We start from the raw sequence: 19,517 nt of genomic DNA on the forward strand, positions 1-19,517 counted from the left end.
CTGTCAAGAGAGAATAGCCTGTTAGTATTATGGTTTTTAATACCAAAGATCTCCATTCAATGTACAGCTATTAAGAGTATTCAGCCAGCACATTCAATTTCAGACTGCTTTTAATGATTGCAAATACAGGTTGTTGGAGCAAAGATATTTTTACTTTCAAGTAAATGTTTGGCAGAACTTTCTGTGATGTCTACTTTTGAGTTAACATGCTAAAACTGATAATGGAAGTTTATGGGAGAAGATTCATCATAGTTATGCAGTGTTCAAGTTAAACAAGTAATACTCTCTCTTTCCTGAAGTTAGTGAAAGTGCATTGACTTCACTGGGCCCAGGTTTAATTTAATGAGGTTTTAGATCAGCTTTAACCCAGTACTTGGTGCATCTAGCCTTTTAATCTCTTGTAGTCTGTGAAATCTTAGTTAAGAAGTGGAAAGAGTGCTTTCATGCAATGAGTCCTTGACTAGATCTTTCATGAAGTTTTCCTGAATCTTCTGGAAATTTGTTTATAATGTAAAATGCTATAAAGTTCATTTACAGAAAATGCTTTGTTTTGAAAATCCATAAAGCCAGACGAGAAAACATAAGATGTGTTCCTGGTTTCGGCTGGAATGGAGTTAGTTTTCTTCCTAGTAGCAGGTATAGTGCTGTGTTTTGGATTTAGGATGAGAATAATGCTGATAACACACTGATGTTTTAGTTGTTGTTAAGCTGTGCTTAAACTATGTTAAGGACTTTTCAGCTTCTCATACTGCCTTGCCAGTGAGACTAGGGGTGCACAAGAAGCGGGAAGGGGACACAGCCAGGACAGCTGACCCAAACCAGCCAGAGGGATATTACCATATGACATCATGGTAAACAAACAAACAAAAAAAGCTGGAGGGAGTTGGCTGGGGGGAGAGGTCACTGATTAGGAGCTAGCTAGGCATCGCTCAGCGGGTGGTGAGCAATTGCATTGTGCATCGCTTATTTTGTATTTATTATTATTATTTTCCCTTCCTTTTCTGTCCTATTAAACTGTTTTTATCTCAGCCCACAAATTTTACCTCTTTTTTTCCCCCATCCCACTGGCGGGGAATGAGCAAACACTGTGTGATATATAGCTGCCTGCTGGGTTAAACCGCAACAGGTATTTCCATTTTCAATACCCTTGATAGTTATTCGACTTTCTCCTGCAACATTACTCCCTCCTTAAGGGAGAAGGGGTTTAGTTGTTCTTGTTTTGTTGGGTTCTTTTGCCCCCTCCCAAACTTCACTGACCTGTAACTGCATTGGTGTCTTTGCCAATTGCTGTCACCATGCCTATAGCCGTAAACAGCTGAGCTACAAGGTGCAGCCTCATCATGCATTCTCTCACTGGTCCGGATCACTTCCCTCTAAGCTCAGAGCTGCATATTCAAACACAAACTTCTGCATATACGATCATTCATAAAAACACAAGCCAGCAGAAACATTTATAAAGACCCGAGATAACGATGTGCAAGGTAATTGATTTATTCATATTCAATAGAAACTAAAGCTTATAAATCAATTTTACCTGCATATAGAAGTGAATGGAATAAAAGTGGCACATACATTAGTAATAATTTTTTGAATTATGCAGTTTGTCCAGTGAAATTTAGTTTCTCTGAGCAGAAGATACTGTTTTCAACCATGATCATATCAACAGAACAAGAAACTTCAAACATTCCATAATTTATAATTATAATTTATATCAATCCATGCGGATCAACTACGTACTAAGATCTGAAATGTTTGCTTCGTGGGAACTAGCCATTTAGAACAAGGTAAAATGTAACCCAAGAGGTTTGCCCTGCATGTATTTCTTGTAAAAGGCACTTATTTTCATATATTCTTTAAAATGCTAATTCTGTGATGTTCAACTGCAGGCTTCTGAAGTCACGTGCATCCTTCCGTATCTTTACATTTGGTGTGCTTCAAAAGCATGTGTTAAGGTTCAAGCAAGTAGTATCCTGGTATCGGTGTAGCTGTTACCCCACAAAAGATGGCAACTGAAAACAAAAGCCTAAAGAAGCAGAGACAACAACTGTTTGATAGAGATGGAGACATCAATAGAAGTAGCTTATCTAAAATTAGAGCCAGAAGCTAAGCCCTAAATAACACTGTTTATTTTATGCAGTCTTTGTTTACCGGATTTCATCTCTGCATGCATAAGAATGTACCTCTAGTTCAGGCTAAATGGTACCCAAGGCTAACAGAGCACATCCTTACTTTCTTTCTCAATATCCATTTAGGTCCTAGTATGACAGAGAAGTGCATTTATTTAAATGAGTGACTTTAAAAGTAGCATAGCTCAGAGGGCTCTTTCTTTTTCCTACCTGTCTATCCATCCTGTCTGCTCACCATTCTTAAGCAGAATCAGACACCTCAGGCTTTAAAAGTCAACAAAAATCCATCACAGTCTAGTGACATCTGTTGTATTCCATAATTGGAGCTGTTTTATGAGCTCTCCAACATTGCATTTGAAGTGATAACAGCAATCCCACTTCCTCTTCTTTGTGTGGAAGCCAACATTTGACGCATGTAGCTGGAAGGTAGATCTGTACTGTTTAAACAAAAATTATCCTGGTTAGAATGTTTTGAGTCAGATTCCCTGCCCTGCCCCTCCTTCCCACATTGGTCAATACTGTTGTTCTGAAACTGAAACTCTTAATGAGAAAGTGTTTCAGTGAAACTTTCATGAGGAAACTCAAACAGATCCTGAAGGCCACACAGACCTAAACCTCTCGTCTCAGAAAACCCAAATGCCACGAGGTTGTATTAGAGTAGATTACAATGGCTGATTATTTGTTCATTAAATTCCTTTTGGTGGAATATCCACTGTGCCTGGGAGACTGACACCATAGTCTGATGCCTCTTACTCAGATTCAATTCTTCGCTTAATATGAGGCAGAGGAAGTACTTGAACTTTCATGTCCTAGAAAGCACTTTTGCCACCTCCAATGAACTGGAAGATGCTGGGAACTGCTCTCTGTTTCAGAAGGCAAAGGAAATTATAACATTACAAATGTCTGGTTTTATATTCAATCCTGAAAAATTACAAGGAATTGGATAGGAATCTGAAGATGAAAGTGGAGTGAAAGGGAATAGGTAATTACAGAGTTCACAGTTCTGAACTCCAAAAAAAAGGGTAAATTCATACAATAAGGGTAATGAGCTCTCAGAGTAGGCTTCAAGAGAATCTGGGAACTGTTTGGTAGGGTCCCTTTGGAAAAAAATTCTAAGGGAAAAAAGCAAATCAGAAGAATTGGCAATTGCCAATAAATTAGAAAAAGTATCAACTGGATGAAATTGAATAAAAAGATAGTAAAGGAAACCTTGCCCTTGTAATAGTGAATATAAACTGTGGAATATAACCTGGACAGAGTAGTACAGGAAGAAGGATCTGGGGTGGGGAAGTTATATTAGGTGAGAAACTGAATAAAATTTAATACCGGATCACCAGACCCCTTACTGCAAAAGAGACAAATGTCATTCTGACAAGTATAAATAGGACCATTTCAGTAAGGTATAAATTGTCTGAGGGTAGCTACTGTTGGGAAACACTTACCTGGAAGACTGAATCACACACTACGATTTACCAAAAGAGGTGACAAACTGGGAGAATCCAAGAGGATCAAAGAGGGCTGAGGATTTCATAAACCCTGGTCACTGAGGTAAGGATAAAAAGTGTTAAAAGGCACTTATACAGATTTAAGTATTTGTTCATCATTTGTTTGCAGCAGATTATGTGTGATGAGAAATATAAGTACTGTTAAGCACCGGCAGACCTGCAACATTTCTGGAGATTTGATGAACAGGTTAGATGAAGATATGCTTAACAGTGCCTCACATATATTTTATCCCATCACAAAGCTGAGAGCAGAGGCAACAGCACCTGGAACTCCCTTCCAGCCTCACTTTTCCATGTCTGTGCCTTCACACTTCTCTGGTTTGTCTGCTGAGGAGGTGGCAGTTTGATGGTGAGAGGAAGTGTTATCGTACAAGGGGTTAACAAACCAGACGGAAGAAGAGGAAGGAAAAGCGTCAAAGTCATTCTTCACAGTTATGCTCATCACTTTTTAAAACAAGGATACTGTGCTATTTTTATCAAAGTTCCTGGAAACACAACATGTTGAATATTCATTATCCACAATAAAAGCTACAAGATGGTGAGCAATATTGTTCAAGTCTTTCTTTTCTTTCACAAAATGGGCGAAGTTCAAAGCTGTATATCAAGTACTTGGATTTGTTTGCACGGTATTTTGCAACAAGAGGTGGTCAGACAACTTCCAGCAAAAGATAACTCACTCACTCTCAAAAAAAAACTATTAAAATGTTAATCATTCAAAGTGCATTTTCATTCAAGATCTAACAGGTCCCATGGCTGGCTGGTTTTCTGATAACTTGCTGCCACCTCAGCTGCCAAATTGGGAAGGCCTAGTCAAAGACTTCACTAGGGCATCAAAGTTTCTTAACTTTCAGGAGGCAGGTGAGCCCAAACTGGAGGGCAATCAGGTACCGAACTTCCCTGTTGTGGTGGGTTGACCCTGGCTGAGGGCCAGGTGCCCACCAGAGCCACTCTATCACTCCCCTCTTTCATTAGACAGGGGAGAAAAGGTACAATGAAAAAAAAAACTTACGGGTCGAGATAAGGACAGGGAGAGATCATTCTCTAATTATCATCACGAGCAAAACAGACCAAACTTAGAGAGGGAATTCATCTTATTTATTACTAAGCAAAACAGAGTAGAGGAATGAGAAATAAAGCCAAATCTTAAAAACACCTCCCCCCACCCCTCCCATCTTCCCGGGCTCAACTTCACTCCCGGCTTCAACCTCCGCCCCCCCCAGCAGCACAGGGGGACGGGGAGTGGGGGTTACGGTCAGTTCATCACATGGTGTTTCTGCCGCTTCTTCATCCTCAGGGGGAGGACTCATCATTCCCCCGCTCCAGCGTGGGGTCCCTCTCACGGGAGACAGTCCTTCACGGCCTTCTCCAACGTGAGTCTCCTCCACGGGGTGCAGACCTTCAGGAGCAAACTGCTCCAGTGTGGGTCCCCCATGGGGTCACAAGTCCTGCCAGCAAACCTGCTCTGGTGTGGGCTCCTCTCTCCACGGATCCACAGGTCCTGCCAGGAGCTTGCTCCAGCGCGGGCTTCCCACGGGGTCACAGCCTCCTTCAGGTGTCTCCACCTGCTCCGGCGTGGGGTCCTCCACGGGCTGCAGGTGGAATTGCTACACCCCCTCATCCTCCCTCCATGGGCTTGGTGTCTGCAGATGTTCTTACATCTTCTCACTCCTCTCTCTGGCTGCAAAAGGTCTCTCTAACTGTTTTTTTTTCCTTTCTTAAATACGTTATCATAGAGGCGCTGATTGGCTTGGCCTTGGCCAGCGGCGGGTCCGTCTTGGAGCCGGCTGGCATTGGCTCTGTCAGACACAGGGGAAGCTTCTAGCAGCTTCTCACAGAAGCCACCCCTGTAGCCCCCCCGCTACCAAAACCTTGCCACACAAAACCAACACACCTGTCCATTTAATTTCCCTTGTGCTGCTGAAAACTTTTGCCATCACTTTCAAGGCAAATTAAAAATTTCCATGAGAAGTCACTGGAAGCTTTGAAGTTCTCCATATGGAAATTAATTTGTTTGTCTTCATATATGGGCTTGATCAACAGACACTACAGAGGAGGCACACAAGTAAAATAATATAATAGTTGCTTAAGGGATCAGCACTCATTTGCACTTCCTATGCAAAGTGGTTCTATGGGGGGGAAACAAAAAAAGTGAGCACACAATTAAATAATATTTTACATGCACAAGGACCAAGCTGGCTTTCTGAGCGTTTCCTAGGAAGGGAAGCTTCCCAAGTGCTCTCCTAGTTGATGGTCTTTTAAAATAGATTTTTTAGATATAAAACTGATTTGAGTTCACAGCAGCACATTTCATGACTCAGAGTAGCAAACAGCCAGATGAAGATCACAGTCACACTGACAGCCTCATTCTTCTCAGTCCTATTTCAGAGCTCACAGCTACCTGAAATAGATTGCTTTGCATTAAAAATAGTCTGCTGTGTAGCACTGCATACCTTTGAAAACCTGCATCATCTGCAGAATTATAAGTAAAATGTAGAGTGGACTATCAGATGACCCAACTCACCTTTCTCTGTAGTCATGGCATGATGGTGTCTATTCAGGTTAGTAATGTGTGCCAAATGGCTTTGGTTATTTTATCTGCAAGGGCTAAAAGCCCTCATTGCCAGTAAGATTTCTATCATGCATGAAATCTCACTAGTGAATAATATAAGTTTCATTGGAATTCAACAGGAACAGGAGTCATCACTGTATTTTTAGGGATACCTAATCTATGAAGGTCTATATGCTGTGTACCTTCTATAGTTTGAACAAAGCTGCATATATGCTTCAAGCACTTCATGTATATTTTTCCCTCTGCTCTACCAAAGCTACTTCAAAAAATAAGTAACAATGTATGTTTTGAGGAAAACTGAACAATCCTTCAGATTGCCCAGTTTGCATTTCATCTCACTCCTCCATGGGCTATGCCTATACCAGGAAATTCAAGCACTCCCAGGAACATCTATTGTTAAACTGCTAGAGTGGTCCTAGACACCTTTTGGCAAGTTCTACGTAAAACTCTCCAAAGCTGCTCCTGAGAATAGTTGAGGAGTTAGTGTACACTACAGACCTTTCCAATGGGCAGTAGACACGCAGCTACTCCTTTTTGAAAAGGAGAGTTAATTTACTAGCCCAGATGTAAGCCATTCTATGACAGCTGGCTTAAGTACTTGGGAATGCTCATGGCGCACAATTTACTGCCTCAGATACATCCATAGGGAACAAAACAAACAATGTAAGGGTCAAAATGTCCACCTAGCACTAAGAGAGTGGAACAACCAGAACTAGACATGATGATGAGGGAAGTTAGTATTGAGTCATGCTTTGTCACACACATGCGCGTATTCACGTCACACAAAGGCTTAAATACTTAACTGGGGTGTCTCCACTCTTCTGGTATAGCAGGCTTAAGTCTATTTTGCTGTTAATAACTAAAAGTTATGTAACTTGTTCATATTGCAGAAGTTATTTCTCTCTCACTTTTGCAAAATCTTTTTCCTACCATATATTTAGGCGTTATTTTCCCCTAAAGTACAGAAGAATCCCCCAGATCTACTCAGCTGGAAGTAATGAAATTATGTACAATAAGAGAGTCAGAAAATGCAAAGAAATTCTGTGGTAGAAATACCTCATATGTGATAACTGGAAAAAAAACAAACCACATGCAAAAAAACCAACAGAAGAAAATGAAAGGCAAGTCAATAATTGTCATCTATATTTCTTCCTAGCTGTGTTACAGATTTTCTTGTACCTCAGGAAAGTCATTCAACATTCTTGGATTTGTATTTTCCATAAAAGCACACTGATTCAGATGTCACTTAGAAGCAGCTTTGCAGCTTGAAACCATTCACATTTTTAAATTACTTTGTCTTCTTCAGGTGGAAACAGGCATAAGGATGCAAAATATTATTTCGAAGTCTGAAACAGCATTTGAGTTCTGCTCAACCATGTCTTGATATGCAAAAAGAAAAGGAGTGAGTCAAAAGGTAAAGTAAAAATGTATAACATCAATTTGCATCCTACATTTTCATTGCCAGCGTGATTTCAAATGAGAATAGTATCCTAAGTAAAGGTAAGTAGGAAGATATTTAATCTAACTTACGGTCAGGCAGAAGCAGAGAAGGGATAGAGTTTGAAGAGAGCTATCTTTTTTTTCCATGAAAAACTCCTGATTACATATCTATAATAAGTCACATAAAGCAGGTATTTCTTAACATGTATAATCCAAGAGAAAGGCAGTGGTCAGGGAAAGACACGCTTCCTTATGCCTTCCAAAGAGCTGCTGTCTTTTGCGCTGTTGTTCATCCCAGTCGCTAACATCTTTATACACTATATTTTAAATTTGTTGTCTCTTAAAATTTCATATAGCAAGAAAAGCATCTGTTCCCTGTCAAAAGTTCAGATGAATAGACTTGAGGTGTACGGTGGATTTGCATCCTTATTTTTTGGTGTGTAAAAACCGATAGAACACCCCTAATGAATAGACCTCTCAGCCTTCATTTGTTTTGCAAAGATTTGGGTTATTTTGTTGACTGGCTTGCAGTCAAAAGACACATGTAGTTATAAACTATTAAATTTATAAAATGAGTCATCCCACACAAGGAAGTAGCTGAGTGTTATGAGATAATTTGGTACAGAAATACAGATGAGTCCAATTTGTAGAAAACCTACAGATCCAGGTAACAATGAACTCTACTTGCGTAGACAGGAACTGGAATATTTGACAAGACAAAATTTCCTAACTTGACTGTCCAAATAATCTGACATAAACTGGCATAACAACTCCAGCAAATAGTTTGTTATGACTGTGTAATCCACCTACGTGCTCACTTCCCTCACAGACCACACAGACAGTACTGTTCCAGCAGGGTCAGGCTCATGCCATGCAGGTTTGCAAACCATAAAGCTGAATCCTTCTTTCTGTCCAAATTGTGCAGAGTTCAGGTACTGCATTTCTCATACACTTGAGAAGAAAACCTGTCTTCTTTCATCAAAGCTGCTTGTGGAGTTCAGAGCTGGGGTCTCTGCAATGCACGCACGACATTTGGCGTATTTCTTCAGACAAATGTAATGCTTATTGTAGAAGTAACTAACAATTAAATAAATACAATTGAAACAAAGATTTAACTAATCAGGGAAGGAAAGAACTAGTGAGCTTTTCTTTGATGGCCAGGTAACTTAGCTTTCACCTATCTCCTTTCAAGAAAGAATGGGGTATTATATTAATCTTTCCAACTTCATCAGCAGTTGGCAAACCTTAGGCACCAAAGGTTTTTGCTAGGTTTCTGTTAGGGGTATCCTGGCAAAGCGTGTGCTTCGTACTGAGGAGCCTCAGTACGTAATAGTTTTAGCACCTACTATTTATTCTCTCTCCTTAAAGTTACTTCATATGGTTATGCCTTTGGCAAGTGAGGAGAAGGTGTTTCTCCTGCATGGGGCCATTCTTTGTTTTTTCTATTGCAATGAGAGGAAGGGATTTGCAAGAAACACCTTCACCAGCCTCATGTGCTTCTGAGGCCAGTAACAGTTCAGGAAATGGAATGTAGTCCACTACATCTCTAAGGAGAAATTATATATGCTTCAGCTAGAATAAAACCGTCTGGGTTGTACAGAAATATTCAGACCAAGCAAGGAAACTCACTCAAGAACAGTACTTCACATACAGAATTATTAGGACAATCTCTATTAGCCAGAAAATTAAATCCTATTACTGAAATACTTGTGAAACATTTATGAAGAATTTGAAGGAAAGACATTAATAAGTGCTTTGATTGAGAATTATTAAAGGGTCATTTCATTTTTACAAGTACACAGGAAATATCTGAATTATAAAGTATTTCCTTATACCCAGTTCATTTATTGTGAGCAGTTCTGAGGTTCTTAACATTATTTTACTGTTCATGTAGATCACTGGTGCTGCAGGCTCCTATATTTCCCTCCTATATTGAAAGGAGCAGCTGAGCTCAGCATACTCTACTTTCTGTGGATGGTCATACTAGCAATTTGTGCAGGCAGGTCATTAGCATATTATAACATACTGCAGTCTTCATGGATGAGAAGCTATTCATTAAAGTCTGTTGGATTCTTGTGCAAAACCCAAGGAATTCTGAAGATTTCTCTCTAATATAGCACCAGAAGGGTGGGAAAGGAGGGTGAGGAAGAACCCAGGAATCATAACAGCGTAAGGGGTCCACATGGGAAGGCCAACGCATTACAGCACTCTTCCTGTAGCCTCCTTTTCCAACCCGGCACATTTGTACCCCATTATTTAGTATATGTCTGCCTTTTAAAAAAAAATTAAAAATCCAGTATTTTGTATTGTAAATATGTGAAAACCCAAAGCTTAAAAATGTCTAATTGAGTGTATTCATGGGGAAGATGCTGGGGTAGGGGTAGAGGCTCCAAGGAGCGGGATCTGAGGAAGGTTGACTTTATGAGGAGAGGAGCTCTGAACAGGTGAAAAAAAACTGGGATGAACTTTGGGGAACAGCTGGTTCTAGGGCAGGAAGGAGACTGTGACTGCATGGAGGAAGGGGCTTGTGGAGGGGTTGAGATGAGCCAGAGGCGCCTTAGACCAGAGGAGCTGGAAACTGGGGGCAGGTCAGATCTCAGTTTGAGGGGTGGGTGACACACCCCATACACAATATAGCCTAACTCCCATTTTACTGTACTCACCCAGCATCAGCATGCATGCATTAACCCCAGCCTCCCATTGCATATTCTTTACATTTTGAAATTTAGCAAGCCCACAGGTCATTCATGGATTTTGGCACAATAAGACTCTTTCATTTAAATGACATCATGGTATTGTTACTTTTGCACTTGCTTGGTGAGAGACTAGTCTAACAGAGCCATGAAGAGTACCCTTTTAAATGTTTTGAATGAAAACATACCTCATTCTTGAAAAAAGGACCAAAGTTTGAAAGTAGACACAAATCTGTAGCACTGGAATCAGGCTTTTTTTTTTCTTCTTCTTCTTTTTTACTTTTTTTTTTTTAAATCTTACAAAAATAGGGACTGGTTGAAAAACTTGCATCTGGAGCTGATTTCTCTCAATTATTGTTCTTTTTAAGTGTTGAGTTTTTAGTTTGGATCCAGCTATTGAATTTTACATATTCTAAATAACAGAATGCCATTGAAGCTGCCTGACTAGGGTGGTGGAGAGTAGGGTCAGGGAAGAACAGGATACAATGAATATCTGAGGATTAGGGTAACTAATTAAAAAATCATCTAAAAATATGCATAAATAAAATAACTAGAGGGGAGAAAAGAAAACCATGGAAGCCACAAAATATGGCAAAAGAAAAAAGATCTTATTATTCACAGCTCCTTTAGGAATCTTGAATATTGATTGAATCACAATAGTAATAAACTGTAAGTTTTAAAATACTTGTTTCTTGACTCTCTGCCAACAGAAATTTAGTGACATGAACTCACCATCTTGCAGGGATCTCCAGAGATGAAACGACTATAGATGTGTATAAAGTGGCCTAGATTAATATGATGACACTTCAAAAGCACAAGTTGGAATATTCCCCATTTCATCTTGAGTTGTGAATAATTCATTATTTTAAAACATGGGGTTTTTAAAACTTGGATGCAGACTTAGATGCATAATTATTGAATTTTCTTTGATCCATATTGTTTGTTTAATCAGTTACCTAACATGAAGAAGTATGCTTTGTAATAATTTTAATTTGAGTTTTCTTATATAATAGAAAAGGGGAAAAAAAGGAAAGACTTGAATACAATACTAAAGCATCCAAAGCCATTTTTACAAATCTTTTCAGCAGTTCTGAGTGTAAAGGCTTCGTGTTTCCTATGTAAAATGAGGGATAACTAGAGGCTAGGTATTGATGATTCAGTTCAGTGTGGCATTCTAACTTTGATTACAGCTTTGATTACAGCTGCCTAACTTTGATTACAAGTTTATCTAGAACTATGGAAGCTACAGGCACTACAGAAAATGTGCAGGTATCATGTTTTCATGAAGTTCCAGTATCTATTTTTGTACAGTATAAATTAACAGTATAGCTTTTTGTAACTCTGGTAATTATACTAAACATGTACTCTTATCTCTATAGAGAAAATATTTTAAGATATTATTTAAGCCAGCAAAACCTGGTAAATGATCCTTCTTTTGTGTTATTATCCAGCACTGTTTCTGTCAGCCGTACAACGGAAGATGGCTTCTAGCCCAGATAAACTATTTATAGTAGAAGTGGCTTTAAGTAGGCTTAATTACAAACTAAGATTTATTAATTCTCTCAAAAAGATTGATTTCACAACTTAGATGAGCATGGCTCACTGTCTTTAGGTATGAGGCAAGATTAAGACTTGAAGACATCTCCTACTACTGAGCACAAAACAAAGCTATTGCTGAAATCTTTCCAGGGCTCAACAGGAGCGCAGCAATAGCAGCTCCACACAACAAGGAGAAGCATTCACAGCTGTGCTTTCCAAGCTGTCTGCTGGCCTTGGAAAAGATGGTTCTAATCCTATATCCTCCTGTATCTCAGCCAGCTAACACACAAGAGATGGTAGTGCAGGAGCCCTACTTATTTGCATGCATACATAAAGGCCATAATTAGGCCTGAGGCGTAGCAAAGTCAAAATGAGTGAAAGAAAATTATACTTACAGTAGATTAAGCATACCTTAACTGAAGACTAACTCCTCTTTGGTCCCATCAGCTTTTAAAAACTCTCCATCTGAAGTCAGCTGAAAAAGATGCATTTGCAGACACTTGAGTCCAGAAAAGCTGTTCTACCTTTGCTCAGAGCTGTAATTTGTTTAGGGGAGCATTAGTTACCTAAGAATGAGTGGAACAATGTTCTTGACGCTGGGCTGACTGAAAGACATGAAACTATCCTGATAGAATGCCTCTGCAGTGATCTCGTCTTTTGGCAAACACATTTCCATTTCCTTTCAAATGTGCAATCTATTACTCCCCAACGCGTAAAGCCTCATGGTTCAAACTCAGCTACATGAATGGAGATGTTCCTCTTGTGCTTTAGAAATACTGGACACCAATGTGAAATCCCGCCCCTGTTGAAATCCATCAGTTTTGACAAAGTTTGTAACAGAACTGAGATTGCACCTGAGGTCCCGGCATAGAGCACTTTGAAGTCAGTCAAAAGATTGCAATGTGTTTGGGGTTAGACCTATGATACTAAAACATTTCTTCTTGTAGTAGCAGTGTGTAGGAGCAATCCTCAACAGACTGAATAAACTCTGAACAAGTTTTTACTAGAGAACAGAAGAATGGCTATCTCCCCCAATCTTTGCATGGGACAGAGGGTAGTAACGGGGTAAGCGTGCAGTGAAATACCCTTCCATATCCTCCAAAATGGAAACCAGCAGCTGTATCTCTTTACAACAGCCTACCTGCATTTTTCTTCCATTGACTTTTTGAACCCAACTGAGGTGCTGGCATCCACAGCATCCTGCAGACATGCAGTGGGAGCTGCATGGAAAAAAAATACGTCCTTGCCTTCATTTTCAACTTGATATTTGAGCATTTTATTTGCTATTCCCTTGTTATTGTGTTCAGAGTGAATAATATTCCCCACCCATGTCCTACATGACATTCACTATATCATATCTAGAATATCTGCCTTCTGTCACATTTTTTCAGGTGAAGACTCCTAATCCATTTAGTCTCTCCTTACACAGAAGCTTCCCATTGCCCTTGCTGTCATTCTTTATTGCTTTTCATTTCCTCTGAAACCTGAAAGGGAGCAACTGCAAAGTTGCACGTATTGTTCAAGATGCAGGTGCACTGTGAATTTGAATAGTAACATAACCATGTTTCCTGCTTACTTCCTTACTCCTTTCCTAGTACTTCCTACCACCTCTATTTTGCTTTTTTGACCACAATTGAGTACTATGGTGATGTTTCCAGAGCACTAGCTGAAATCACTCCCAGATTCCTTCCTGTAATGGTGAGAACTAATTTAAGAGATATTTGGCATGTATGTATATTTAGGGTTATTTTTCCCTGAAAGCTCAACTGGCTTTTATCAACACTGAATTTCCTCTGTTATTTTATTCCCCAGACACTTACTAGTATAAGATTCCTCTTTCACAGCTGGATTGCCATTTAACTATGCTGAATAATTTTCTCTCATCAGCAAGTTTTGCCACCTCACTTTTCATCTTTTTTTCAGGACACCAGCAGACATAAAGGATAGCACAGATCCTCTCAAGGATCCCTGTAGGGTGTCATTGATACCTTTCCTCACTGCAAATTTGTTCTAGCACCCTCCATTAACCAGTTATTAAGCCAGAAAAGCACCTTCTCTTTTATCCCATGATAAGTTTTGGTTTCTAAAAGAGCATTTAATGAGAAAAATTGGTCAAAAGCATTTTGAAGCCCTAAATATAGACATAAGCATATATTTATATATTCAATTTTTATGTTTTAGTAACATAATCCATCAAACTAATAGATTTGCACCACAATATTCTTTTACAATAACGGTATTAGCTATTCCTCTATATGCCTAACAGTGTATCTATAAGTTTTAGCATTTGCTCTAGGGTGGATTTTGTTTTGTTTGGGTTTTGTGTGGTTTTGGTTCCCCCTCCTCCCTGCCCCAAATTTTCCTTGAATGGAGGTCAGATTTACTAGTGTATGGTACCTCATATGCCATCTGATTTTTTTTTTTTTTAGGTGGTGTCACTTTTACCCCTTACTATTCCTTTGCATTGAGACCATCTAAAGCACTGTGTTATACAGCACACTCAATCAATAGCTCAGCAGCTTCACCTCTGAACTCTGCTGGTACTCCATGGCAAATACCACATGATCTTGGCGATCCTGTTGTATTTACACTTTCATAAAATTCTTGGGTTTATGTATTGTTTTCTTTTCAACAAAGGTTCACTAACATCTTGTTTCAGAAATTTCTTTTTAACAAAAGGCAATATATTTTTTTATTTTCAAATTTAAAGGCATTTGAAAAACTGGAGACCATGTCAACTTTTTGCATTCCTACAGAGTTTGCTCACCATCGCCTTACAGAAGTTAACAAGCCAGAGGCAGATGCTGCCACAAGAAGGTGTGCGAGATCCATGCAGCCCTATTCACCACATGGCACGTGGTGCGTCACAGCAATGTCAGCAACCCTACCTCTCCTTCAACAGATATCTCAGTTAAGTGATCAGCAGAACAAGGTGGGCTCAACCCAATCAAACAGACACCTCGAGCAGAACTGCAGACATCATGATGTGAGACAAAAAAAGATAAAACATCCAGAGAAGGGAATTTTAAAGATTGTCCACAAAAAGAAAAACGCAGTACTATGCAGAGTGACCAAATATTGGCATTTTTCTTAGAAAGAGCTGAACATCTGATTGGAGCAAATTTAAGAATCTTTTTTCCTCTGAGAGCAAGCCTGGTGGCAGGGAAGTGGCGACGGACAGATATCGCCAAGTCACAGAGCCGCAGAGTAACATAAATCAGAAGAGGTCTCCAGCAGCCATCTGGTCCAGCCCTTGCTCAAAGCAGAGCCACCTTCAAGGTTAAATCAGGTTGCTCATGGCTGCATCCAGGTGCATTTGAATCTCTCCAAAGATGGAGTTTCCACAGCCTCTGGGCTCCTGTTCCAGAGTTGAGCCACCTGACTGATGGGTTGTTTTCCACCCCCCTAATACCAAACGGCATTTCCCTCCTTGCCGAAAGCTTCCAGCAAGGCAGCAGACGTTTCCCTGCTGTAGGCAAAAGACATGTCTGCGCAAAGGGGTGGGGAGCAGCTGGGAAGGGGCGAGCCTGAGTTCTCCCTCCTGTGCCCCCTCCCTGGATATGGAGGTACCCATTGCCACTTGCACCAGCAGCACGGCTGATACTAATTTGCAACAGAGGAAAACCACGATGCCTCCAGCTTCGGCCAAGCAAGACACCTCTGTATGCCCAGCACTCCTGCTAGCACCACAGTTCATCTGTAGGTGGGTGCCCTTTTACTGAGGCCACTCCTCACTGTTAAACATCCTCATGCTGCCTTCCTCCCTGCTCATCCCACAGGAATTTTGGCTTAAAACATCTCCAGAGTTTTGGCTTAAATTCCTGACTATTAAAGATGACATTATCCAAACAGATGCAAACTGGATAAAACTCAACCGGTTAGTACAGAAGCTGCTGAGACCTTCAGGCAAAATTCATGTTCCTGGCATCTGATTCTGTTATGTAAAATAAAAAAAAAAAATAAAAAAATTCCAAAATAATACAGGAATGCTTTCTCAGCCTGACCTGCTTTTGTCACTGCCTCCCCTTACAGCCAGTGACTCCCAAATCCTGGCCCCTCCAGCTGCAGTCCACAGCCACTCATTTCCCAGCACCCAAAAGGCTCCAGCAGCCAGGAGCCATAAGCCAATCCTATCAGACATGATATTTTGCTGACCCAATTCAGTTCCAAAGTAAGGAAGGCATTATTCATGAGCCAATATGTTTTTTAGGCATTATTATTTACTGCTAGGCAGGTATTTTCTTTTGGTTTGCAGGATTTTAGTGGTAAATGAAGGGATCTAGGGATATCTCTCAGTGTCTTATAGGAATAAAAAAAATATTTACAGATTTAATATTTACCAAGTTTACTAAGCATTTAAAGAATCATCACACCAAAGTCTGCTTTCAAATGTGTAGCAATAGAGGAAAGGAGTAAAAAAGTATATAAAGATCAGGAGAAAAACTAAGGAGAGAGATATATATATATAGAGAGATATATATATGAGAATTAAACCCAATGTGAAAATTTGTTGTTTGGAGTCAGTCCTTGTATAACATAGAATGCACAGACTGAATTGTCTGCATGATTTCAAGGCTTTGCTCTAAATATTATATTGTCAGTTAAGACTAAAATCAGACTGACAAAGTATTTGAGAAAACTATGCAACCTCTCATATTCTGGCAAAAATTATTCAGGTAGGATGGGGAAAAAGATTCAAATCATGTTAGGAAAATAACTTTGAGCTATTTAGAAAGAATTTTTACCATTAAGAGAGTTTCAGCTCTGGAAATCAGGCTTCGGGACCAATCAAAGATCCCAAGGAAAACAATTAAAGTCTTAGTTGGAAGAGTTGCTGTATGCTTACTGGTTTTTAGAAGTATCAGCTCAAAAAGTAACAGGCATTTTTCACCCAGTTACAACTGCATGTGAGCTAGAAAAACAGTCTTGGGTAAATCACATTTCTTCTCAAGTCAACTACCTGCCACCTCTGTTCAGTTTTTCAGCTTTTTTCTGCCCAGCTTTGAACATGCTGTTCAATATCCAAATGCACAAAAATGTACTCTCTACTAATGCATGAGATATACTTTATTACCAAGCATCTATGCAAAACATTTTCAAATAATGAGCAGATTTAATGCACTGTAACTTGTATTTAACATCAAGAGACATGCACAGCAGTTGTTACAGGAGAGAGCTTCTAAAACAAGGCAAAAATATAAATTACAAAGCAAGGATAACAGAAAATAATCTCAGTAGTACAGCAGCCAAAGACAGATAAACAAGAACAGCCATCACAGTGTGATATACAAGATGTTCATTACTCATGACTCTGTGCAATAACAGATAACTTTGCATATTTATTAATTCTTGTATTACAATGCTGGCAATAAAGTGCGGTCTTTGTCATGAAATGGTAGATATAAAAAAGTGGGTAGAATAAATTACTTTAGGCTCTGTACATGACTAGAAACTGTGTAACATGATGAAATAAATTAGTGCTTAAGGCACATTATTTTCATGCAAAATTCTCTGTTGTGTTCGTGTCACATTAATTCTCCTTTTGGACAGGTGAGTAGCTGGAGCTCTGAGGGAAATGTATAACCCCAAATGTCACATACACTAGGGTGTATGCTGGTGGGCAGGAAAGGTTTAAGTGAACGTTTATTTACTTCCCACATCCCTTGAAACCAAAATGTAGCCCAGGATAGGGACGCCTGAATGACGTATCAGTGTGGGTCTCTGAAATCTATTCACAGCCTTCTAATACTTCCCTCTGGTCCCATCTCCCAGTGACAAGCCACTGGTAATTCTTCCCCATAACATTTAAACACAGGGACAGATCAGATGAAATACAGACCTCTTAAGCATCAGCGTTAGGCACTGGTGCACATAGTCATCAAAATGCACAGCTGCTTAACTCTACCCTTGGATAATGATTGTGCCCCCCCCTCCATGCCCACATGGCTGACTGACTTTCTTACAAAATTTGTAGCTCTTCCTCTTTTCCAAATGCCCCTTCCATCCTCCTCTGAACACCTTTGGTCAACAGGTGTTACTTTGCCCCTTCAGTTTTCATCTGTTCTTCAACTTTATCTGAAGCCAGACCAACAGACTACTGATGTCAAGTTTCCTCTGATGCAGAACTTTTCCACCATTCCTGTGACAATCTTCACCTAAAAATCTGGACGTCTGAAGACAATCTAAGCGAACATATTTGATATGACACCAAAATGGCTGATCGATTGCCACCTATGAGCTGATGAGGCTCTAGTCCCCGTCCAAGGTACTGCTCACTGTTAGCAGATAGAGACAGTAAATTCTTCAGGGTTGACAAGCTGACTAGCCAGTACACATTGGTACATACCCTACACAAGAAACATGGACTTCTACTGGTATAAGATGTGCTATGAAGATGCATAAAAAAGGACATTCATATCAAAAATAGGCAGGATCACAGATTCACATCCAAGTTATATACAAATATTCCAAATGCATGATACATACATTTTCACTTTTGACCATAAATAGTATGCAAGATCTCATGATTTGATGGAGGATGTTGGATCAGGTGACCTTTACAGGACCTTCACAACCTAAATTATTCTATAATTTCAAGAAATTTTCTTTATTTGTGCTAAACATCAGCATCATGAGCTTTTGAAATTCAGGTTTCTTCTGAAGTAAAGCAGTGAAATAAAATCTTCCTGCTTCAACTCTAGTCCAGTATTATATACATCTCCATATTCCTTGGGTCCAGATCTAGGAAACTTAATCCAAAAGCTTTTCCTTTCAACCTCTGGAGATGAAACACTTTTAACCAGGAAGCCTAGCCTTGCTATACCTCAACTTGCAGCAGTACAAATGGTTGAAACTGAATGATTCAGCCAACCTACCAAGTAAGCTATATCTGACTAATGGAAAGTCTCCCTTTTACCTCTTATCCCTTCTCTGAAGCTTCTAACTTATAAAGATCTAAAAGTAGGAACTTATTCCATAAAGTATTACGATTTATGACTCTTCTGGATGTTTTTGCTGAAGATGGACCAAGTCAGATACTTGGTGTTAAAAAAAACCCAAACCAACCCACCAACACCCCCCCGCCCAAAAAAAACCCCAAAACCCCAAACCCAAAAAACCCACCACAACACCTCCCACCCCAAACCCTCAAAATTCAAACTCAACACCCCCTCTCTCAAAAATAACCCAGACCAAACCCAAACCAACAAACCCCAAAACAAGCCCCACTATGTTTGTGTGGATGATGCCATGCTGCCTTTGCAGGAAGTTATGCATCAGACGACCAGCCATGTCAAAGATTTTGCCATACCAGCTTCGTACAAGCACATTAGTATGGCTCAGTTCATGTGCTTATTGTACAGCCCATGCATTCACAGCACACTAACCATTCTCAAACTGAGAGGGGATGCTTATAAACCTTCCTCTTGGGCACAGGTTGGGAAGTCTGTAATTAGCCAGCCAAATGATTAAAATTCTAATGGGGAAAAGCTGAAGGTCAAAGCAGAATATCATATTTGATGAACCACAGTAGTTTAATATGTCCATGTTAAAGTGAGGCACGTTCCTGCTAGAATTATGCTGACATGCCCAGCCAAGGTACTCCTCGCCAACCCTGGCCTCCATCCCTTGACATGTGAAAAAATCT

This window comes from Balearica regulorum, chromosome 5 (genome assembly GCF_011004875.1).
Source record: "Balearica regulorum gibbericeps isolate bBalReg1 chromosome 5, bBalReg1.pri, whole genome shotgun sequence".
Classification (NCBI taxonomy): domain Eukaryota; kingdom Metazoa; phylum Chordata; class Aves; order Gruiformes; family Gruidae; genus Balearica; species Balearica regulorum.